The sequence below is a fragment of the Vulpes lagopus genome, chromosome 17 (assembly GCF_018345385.1).
Source record: "Vulpes lagopus strain Blue_001 chromosome 17, ASM1834538v1, whole genome shotgun sequence".
Taxonomy (NCBI): domain Eukaryota; kingdom Metazoa; phylum Chordata; class Mammalia; order Carnivora; family Canidae; genus Vulpes; species Vulpes lagopus.
The window spans coordinates 25,623,360-25,632,267 of record NC_054840.1 but is presented as its reverse complement, the minus strand read 5'-3'; the positions used below and the strand labels follow the sequence as shown (position 1 = coordinate 25,632,267).

The window sequence follows — 8,908 nt, the reverse complement described above, 5'->3', positions numbered from 1 at the left end:
CCCGTTATGATTCCTGTCCCAATTCGCCTCTTAGCCAGGGTTGCTCAAGATATTAAAAGTTTTTCTTTTCTTCTTCTCTTTATTTTTTTAAACCAGAGCCACCATATTCCAATAATTCACCAAAATTACTATCACAAAAGGAAAGAAGAGAGGCACCCATTATATGTTCTCTAGGCCTTTTAGAAAACACGGACTTGTTCCTTTTTGAACAATGCTTTCCCTTAGGTCTACAATATTGTAGATTTGGATCTTCTAGATTTGGATGTATGTGGCTAAAGGCATGATACTGCTCCAAAAGGGGCATGTGCCCATGGCAAAACTAGAAGAGTCTACAATATTATCCAGCATGCCATTGATATTGCTGTAAACAAGTTAAGGATTATATCCTTGCCAAGAGAATTAATGTATTAATTGAGCATATTAAGCACTCTAAGAGCCAAGATAGCATCCTGAAATATGTGAAGGGAAATAATCAGAAAAAGAAGGAAACCAAAGAGAAAAGTACATGAGTTCAACTTGTTGAGGATGAGGAAAATTTTATCCCTAGCCTGCTTGGTTCTTTTGACTTGTGTAATAATTAAACTGACATAAGATAGATTAACAGGAGAAAAAATAAATTTAATTCATGTGTATGGAGACTCATAGACATGGGATCTAAGGAGTATACATGGCAGGCAGCTTTTATACTTTCTAGACAAAGAAACAATAAATTTCTGACAAATTGGTAAGACAAACTTAGGTTGGGGTATTAACTAGTGGAGAATCTATGCAGAGTTTGTTCACATAGTCTTTTTGGCCCTCAATTTCCAATATCTAACAACAAGCGTGTCTCTATACTTCCTGGTACAGAGACAGTACCTTTCACATGAAAGACTTATTTCCTGCTTTCTGGAGACAAAGGAAGATCAGAGTGTTCCTCTAGCACTGGCTGTTTCTTAACAGTTCAGAATAATCAATATGTCACTGTGGCACATCTTGGTACACAGCCTGCCCTGAGCCCAAACAAACTGAAATGCCAGGCTGCTTCAACCAGAGAAGCACACTTTGTGAAAACCAATGGAAAGGAATCTGAATTTCCAGAACCCATTCTTTATGAATTCATGCCATAATGGGAAAAAAACATAAATAAAAGATCTCTGGACGTTAAAAAAAAAGGGTATTAATGGCTCTGGTGGCAGCCCTCAGGTTTGAAGTTTATGGAAGAATGTTAGTCCTGCGAATAAGCTGAAGAAGAGAGGCAAAACCCTAGTCTTGAAAGAATAGCAATATGAAACGTGGTACACAGAGGACTAAGGACTAGAGATAGGCATAAGGTTAAAGCAAGGTCAGTTGATTACAATTTATTGAAAGGATTTTATTTATTTTTTTTAATTAATTTTTATTGGTGTTCAATTTATCAACATACAGAAAAACACCCAGTGCTCATCCCATCAAGTGTCCACCTCAGTGCCCGTCACCCATTCCCCTCCAACACCCGCCCTCCTCCCCTTCCACCACCCCTAGTTCGTTTCCCTGAGTTAGGAGTCTTTATGTTCTGTCTCCCTTCCTGATATTTCCCAACATTTCTTTTCCCTTCTATTGAAAGGATTTTATTTTTTTATTGAAAGGATTTTAAAAACAGGTCAGTGTCTCAGTATCTTTATCTATAAATTGAAGAGAGTAATAGTCTCCACCTCAATGTGATTGTGAAGAAAGGGTAGTGAATGAATATATGTGAAGCCTTTAAAATGATGTCTGGCAGGGATGCCTGTATGGCTGAGTTGTTAAGCAACCAACTCTCAATTTTGGCTCAGGTCATGATCTCAGGGTCTTGAGATCAAGCCCCACATGGGATTCTCTCTCTCTCTCTCTGCCCCTTCCCCACCCTCCTCTCTTGCTCTCTCTCTCTCTCTCTCTCAAGAAAAAAATTAAATAAATAAAAATTTAAAAAAACTGATGTCTGGCATATATGAAATCCTATGTAAGCATTAGCTATTATTATTCAAACCTTTCTATAAAAAAGAAGTATGTGTATTTCAGTCTAAATCTGGCTTCTGGCTTCAGACCAAAGACTGCTTCAGCACAATGGCCTTTGTTAGTACCTACAGGCAGTCTATTGTCCCCATCTTGGATAATTTCCATATAGTCAGTGTAGAGGGGCCCATAGACCACCATCTCCCCAGGGAGATAAACATTCCTATCCCTCACTCTGTGCATCAGAAATATTATTCTCCCCAGAGTCACAACAATTCATAGAACTTATCCATCGGGAAATTCTTCGTAGAAGTAACCCAGTCTAATCAGAGGCAATTAAAAAATATGTTTCAATTACATTTATATGTAATAGATATGTTAATTATAAATACAGTTGACCCTCAAACAACACAGGGGTCAGGAACACCAAACCCCAATGCAGTTGAAAATTTGTGTATAACTTTGACTCACCCCTAAAACTTAACTAGTAGCATACTGTTGACCGAAAATCTTACCAATGACAGAGTTGATTAACACATATTTTTGTATACTATATATATTATATATACATATGTATTATATTCTTACCATAAAGCAGCTAGAGAAAGTGTTATTAAGAAAACCATAAAAAAGAGGAAATACATTTATAGTACTGTACTACAAAAAATCTGCATATCACAGATATGCAGTTCAAACCCATGTTGTTTGGGTCAACTGTATATTAATACACTATAGATGACATTAACTAAAAGAGCATCATTTGTTGAGATGCTTTAGGCTAAGTGCTCTGTGTGCTTTATGTCACCCTATTTCCTTTTATCGACACCTTGATAAAATGGATTATTTTTCTCTTTTTACAACTGAGGAAACCACAGCTCCAAAATAAAGTTGAGTACTCTGTCCCAAGTTTCACAGGCTGTAGTAGGTAAGTCAGTTATAGTATCTGATTTGTCCAGGCCCTAGTCTAATGAAAAATTCCCAGTCCACATCTTCTGCTGCCCAGGAAGCTATTTGTGATACAACATGACTCGGCTACTCCCCTTTGTTAATTAGACTACAGTGGGTACACCCATCCAAAGACAGTCAAGTGTATACAGAGATTAAGTTCAGGGACACATATAGCAAAGATCCTATGGGACAATTAAAGACTCTAATTTGAAATAAACACAGTCATTCAAGAGCAAAAACAGGAGGCAAAAGGAAGCATCAAGAGATGCCAAATGATAGAAACAAACTAAAGCTATTTGCAAGTCAGCTTCTGAAGAGAAGAAACCTGGAAGGTAAGTACTCAGGGAGATCTGGAAGTAAGAAGACCGAAGCTAACATGAAGAGAGTAGCTGAGAAAGGTCACCTAGACACTGGGTAGAAAACCATAGGCTCCTGTTGCTTAAGTCGTGAAGCTACTTTGATCTGAACCACCCTCTAGCTCTAGTTAGGGCTCTGCTCTTGGATTTCAGAGCGATTTCTACCTAGGTCCCACATTTCTTGAAGTAGCTTGATTGAGACTGTTCTTACATTACAATGGACCCTAGTGGATCAGAAGCAGAACAGTGCCGTAAAGCTCATCCGTCTGATCCCACATACTAACCACCGTGCTACCCTTTCTCCACAGACCAGGGATGTTGCTAGGTGCAGAGATGGGCCCTGAAAAAAGATCAGATGTCACAGCTGCAGCCAGTGCCAGTGCTAATTCAGGTCTGCTATCCATATCCAGCTCTAAAGTGGACTTTCCAAATGAAGACTCAAGGAGTAAACTGGAAACAGCAAAAATTCCAGGGAGTGGGTTTTGCAAAGACGAACAGCCCCAGGGACACCTGGGTGGCTCAGCGGTTGAGCGTCTCCCTTTGGCTCAGGGCATGACCCTGGGTCCGGGGATCGAGTCCCACATCAGGCTCCCTGTGTTCTCTCTCTGCCTGTGTCTCTGAGTCTCTCTCTCTCTCTCTCTAATGAATAAATAAATAAATCTTAAAAAAAAAAAAGAACAGCCCCAAAATATTCACTTATTGCTAAGTGGGGAGAAAAACTATAAAATAGTAGGTAGACTATGCTCCCATTTTTGCAAATATGAGTGTAGTAAAATACCAGAATGAAATGCATTTGCTTATTCATCTAATGTTTAATGAGTATATTCCCAGTCTCAGGATACAATAATGAGCAACTATTGACACGGTTCCCACCCTCAAGGAGCTCACAGTCTAGTGAGGGATGACCAACATTAAGAAACAAACAGGGGGGCAGCCCGGATGGCTCAGCGGTTTAGCGCCGCCTTCAGCCCAGGGCCTGATCCTGGAGCCGCAGGATCGAGTCCCACGTGGGGCTCCCTGCATGGAGCCTGCTTCTCCCTCTGCCTGTGTCTCTGCCTCTCTCTGTGTGTGTGTCTCTCATGAATAAATAAATAAAATCTTTAAAAAAAAAAAAAAAGAAAGAAACGAACAGGGGCAGCCTGGGAGGCCCAGTGGTTTAGCACCGTCTTCAGCCCAGGGTGTGATCCTGGAGACCCGGGATCGAGTCCCACATTGGGCTCCATGCATGAAGCCTGCTTCTCCCTCTGCCTGTGTCTCTTCCTCTCTCTCTGTGTCTCTCATGAATTAATAAATAAAATCTTTAAAAAGAAACAAACAGAGTTGGATCCTGGCAGCAGCTCTCATCTCTACTGACCCTCTTTGCTATCTCCCTTTCACTTCTGGAAACATGACCTCTGGCATGGTAGTCTCTGATGGAGTTATCAAAGTGTTCAATGACATGAAAGTGTGTAAGTCCTCAACATCAGAGGGGTTGTAGAAGTGCAAGAAGGCAGTACTTTTCTGCCTGGGCAAGGACAAGAAGAACATCATCCTGGAGGAGGGCAAGGAGCTCCTGGTAGTTGATGTGGGTGAGGCTGTAGAAGATACCTACACCACCTTTGTCAAGATTCTGCCAGACAAGGACTGCCACTATGTCCTCTATGATGCAACCTATGAGACCAAGGAGAACAAGAAGGAGAACCTGATGTTTATCTTTGGGGCACCTGAGTCTGCACCCCTTAAGAGCAAAATTATTTTTGCCAGCTCCAAGGATGCCATCAAGAAAAAGCTGACCAGAATCAAGCATGAATTACAAGCAAACTGCTATGAGGAGGTCAAGGATGGCTACACCTTGGCAGAGAAACTGGGGGGGTAGTGCCGTCATCTCCCTGGAGGGCAAGCCTTTGTGAGTCCCCTCCAGCCATGTCTGGAGCATCTGGTAGTCCCAGACTTTCCCATGGGAGTTGCAGGCTTCCCTTCCTGCCAGACCAGAGGGGCTGGGGGCATCCCAGCAGGGGGAGGGTAATACCTTCACCCCAGTTGCCAAATAGGCCCCTTCAGCCCCTGGACCTTCCTCCTCCCTCTACCCTGATGGTTCTGGCCTTCCCAAACCACTTTTGATCTTCTGATTCCTCTTGGGTTGAAGCAGACCAAGTTCCCCCCAGGCACCCCAGATTGGGGAAGCCTGTATTTTTAATGACACCCTAATTCCTCACCTGTTACCCTTTCCCATGCTGTCAACTTCTAACCTCAATAGTGACTCTGTGCTTGTCTGCTTAGTTCTGTGTATAAATGGAATGTTGTGGAGGTGAAAAAAAAAAACCCACATGTATGGAGTGTGTAATCACTATATTGTATACCTGACACTAATATTACACTGTGAGTTAACTAACTGGAATTCAAATAAATCTTTAAAAAACAAACAAAAACCATGAATGCACTGCAACCATTCTAAGTGCTGTGACGGAGATGCATTTGGTAGAGAGCCTTTATCAGGGGCAGTTTGACCTGGTCAGGGAGGTCAGGGAAGGCTTCTATGCTGACTGAGCTGTGATGGACAACTGTACAATAACTACATAAAGAGTTGTCTAAGCAGAGACTATGAAGTGGGCAGAGCCCAGTGGTAACAAGGGACTGTGGCAAAGATAAGGAGCTGAGAAAAAGGCCATGTGGTTGGAGTAAAGTCAGCAGGGCAGGGAATGGTGCGGGAGGGGCTAGAGGGGTAAGTAGACCAGGTCAGGCAGGGCCTCATAAGCCACCTTAAGGAGTCATTACCTCTGGGGGTAGGAGGTGGTGGGGAAGCAAGGGAGGCTGGGGTACTAAAGATACCACTGGATTTGCACTGTAAAAATATTTGTCTCTGTATGGAGAGCAAATTACTAGAGGCCAGTATGCATAAGCTAGAAGAGAAAGGGACCAGTGTGGAATCTCTCATAATCCAGATGGCCTGTGACTGCAGCATGGACAGGGGAGTAGTGCTGGGGAAAGAAGTAAGTAATGAATTTGAGGCATACAGAAAAGTTAAAAGCAAGATAATGTGCTGAAGGATTGGACATGGAATGTAAAGGAAAAAGAATTTTCGAGAACAGCATAGGTTTCTGATGTGAACAGCTGGATGAATGGAGATACCAACACTCTCACATGGAGAACACCACTAGGGAAACAGATGTGGGGGGAGAGGAGCAGGAGTTTATTCTTGGTCATGCTGGGTGCAGAGTCTGAGACATTCAAGATACGCTATCAAGTGAGATGTTTGATACACGGTCTGGGGCTCAAAGGAGAAGTGTGGCTTGGAGATAAAACTGATGTACTAAAACATGAAAAGTGGTTATTTCTGGGTAATGTTTTTGTATTTTTTGTTTTATTCTTTGTGCTTTTCTGCTTTTCTCCCTTTTTCAGCAGTGAAAAAAAAATTTTTTTCTAAAGAGAGTGTTTAAAAAGAGTAAAATTTTCCCTATGCTTGTAGCAAACAGGAATACTCTACTTCTCATCACTGGCATTAGTAACCTCAACAGGAAGGTCCCTAGAGTGGGGAAAGCCAAATTTGTTTGACATTAATATCTCTTTGGCAATATCATATTCCTTTCACATCGGTTTACAAAGAACCTGCCACCTTCCAAATTGTAACTTGTTATCTTGAGCAGGTTTATGCAACAGGAGGGGGTTCACTGTGCAGGTAGATGTCCAGTTTGGTATTCAGGTGTCTCCCTGATAACTGAGATGTTTTAAGAAGTCCAATAAAAAGCAACGTTTTCCCTCTTATCCTGGATGAACCAACTGATAAATAAAACAAAGAGTCAGGAGATGAGGGCCAATATTTGTGTACTAGCTGAGCTAGGGAGTCAAACTGTATAATCAATATTATCTACCCAGTTGTAGCAACAATGAAACAGAGCCAGCTCCTACTCCTACCCTTCCCCTAGAACTGCAAAACAGAAGGCACATGAGAGTAGACAGCAACAAAAGGAAGAGGAAAGGAAGACTCTGGGCCATGTATACACAGTTTCTATCTCCTCACTCAGCATTTTGCCTGAGGCAGAATGACGGACGGATGTAAGGATGGAGAAAAGCGAGGACCTTAAGGCTAATCCTAGAAACGAGGTACAGTCATACCAACACCCACTATGAGTTACTGTAGTTAGCATCAGGTTTATAAATCGAGTTCAATCATGTAAAAGATACTACCCTATCCATATGCATTTGGATAACGTTTGCATCTCTGATGACTAGCAATAAGTCAATACCAGCTGATTTTTAGCAGAAACTGAACTTATTAGCACAATATTGAGTGTATAATTCTCGTCCGGATCCTGGATTCAAAAAGAAAAACAACACCCATATTCAAGGCAGCAATTTCACAATAGTCAAAAGGTGGAAGCAACCCAAGAGTTCACTGACAGATGAACAGATAAACAAGATGTGGTATTTACATAGAATGGAACATTATTCTGCCTGAAAAAAGAAGGAAATATTGTCATATGATACAACATGGAAGAACTTTGAGGAAACTATGCTAAATGAAATAAGCCAGTCACAAAAAGATAAATGCTGCATGATTCCATTTATATGAGGTACCTAGAGTCATCAAATTCATAGAGACAGAAAGTAGAAGAGTAGCTGATAGGGGCTGGGGGAAGATGGGGACCTATGAGTTAGTGTTTAATGGGTACAGAGTTTCAGTTTTGCCAGATGAAAAGAGTTAACTAGACTGGTGTACAACAATGTGAATATATTTAACACTACTAAACTCTACACTTAAAAATGGTTAACATGGTTAAAAAAGAAAAACAACCCAGCAACAAGAAACAAAAACAGCTAAAAGAAAAGAGTTTTCTTTCTAGTTTTAACACACTGGGAATTGGGGGCATGGGTTATTCCAGAGTCCCAAAAGTATTAACACCAAATGTCACGTTTTAAAATATCCTTAGGTGCACTAAATAAATAAACAAAATAAAATAAAATAAAATATCCTTAGGTGAAACACTACTGAATATGGACTTGGGTTTGAAATAGAAAATTAATCAAACTTGAGTCCTGGGATATTTGAGATAATCTAAGATTTTTCAATTATGTGTGAATTCATCTAGCACAAAAGTGGTATTAATGGTTTGATTACACTGCCCAAAAATGTAGCTACAAATGACATTTTAAGAACTAAGGAAAATTCTAACAGAACTATACTCAGTGATTTTATATCAAAGTTAAGTTCCTTGCATGTGATAATGGCATTGTGGCTATGTAGGACAGCATCTTTGTACTCAGGAGATACATGTGGTTTTCAGAGTGAAGCGTCATACCTGCCACTTACTTTCAAATGGTTTAGCGAAAGAAAATATTGGACAAAAAGAGAGAGATAAAGCAAAGAGTATATGGAAGTTCATCATACTATTCTTTTTTTTAATTCTTTTTTTTTTTTTTTGTCTTTTATTCTTTTATTTTTAAGCAATCTCCACACTCAACATGGAGCTCAGACTCACAATCCTGGGATCAGGAGTTGCATGCTCCACCCACTGAGCCAGCCAGGTGCCCCATATTCTTTTATATTTTAAATTTAAAATGTTTGGATCCTTTTGTAGTTCATATAAGAATGATGATTGGGTGCTCACACCATTGTGTGACATGTACCTCTCCCTCAAACCTTGTTATGATCTTGGCACATTACCCATCTGATG

The 8,908-nt window shown here is 40.7% G+C and overlaps 1 non-coding gene and 1 pseudogene across 1 annotated transcript; both read left to right on the top strand.

Moving 5' to 3' along the window:
• The first annotated feature begins 4,644 nt into the window (after positions 1–4,644).
• On the top strand, positions 4,645–5,146 carry LOC121477269 (annotated as a pseudogene).
• Positions 5,147–8,800: 3,654 nt separating this feature from the next.
• LOC121477658 lies at positions 8,801–8,908 on the top strand. The gene has a single exon (XR_005984324.1). It is a non-coding gene; the product is annotated as a small nucleolar RNA U13 (small nucleolar RNA).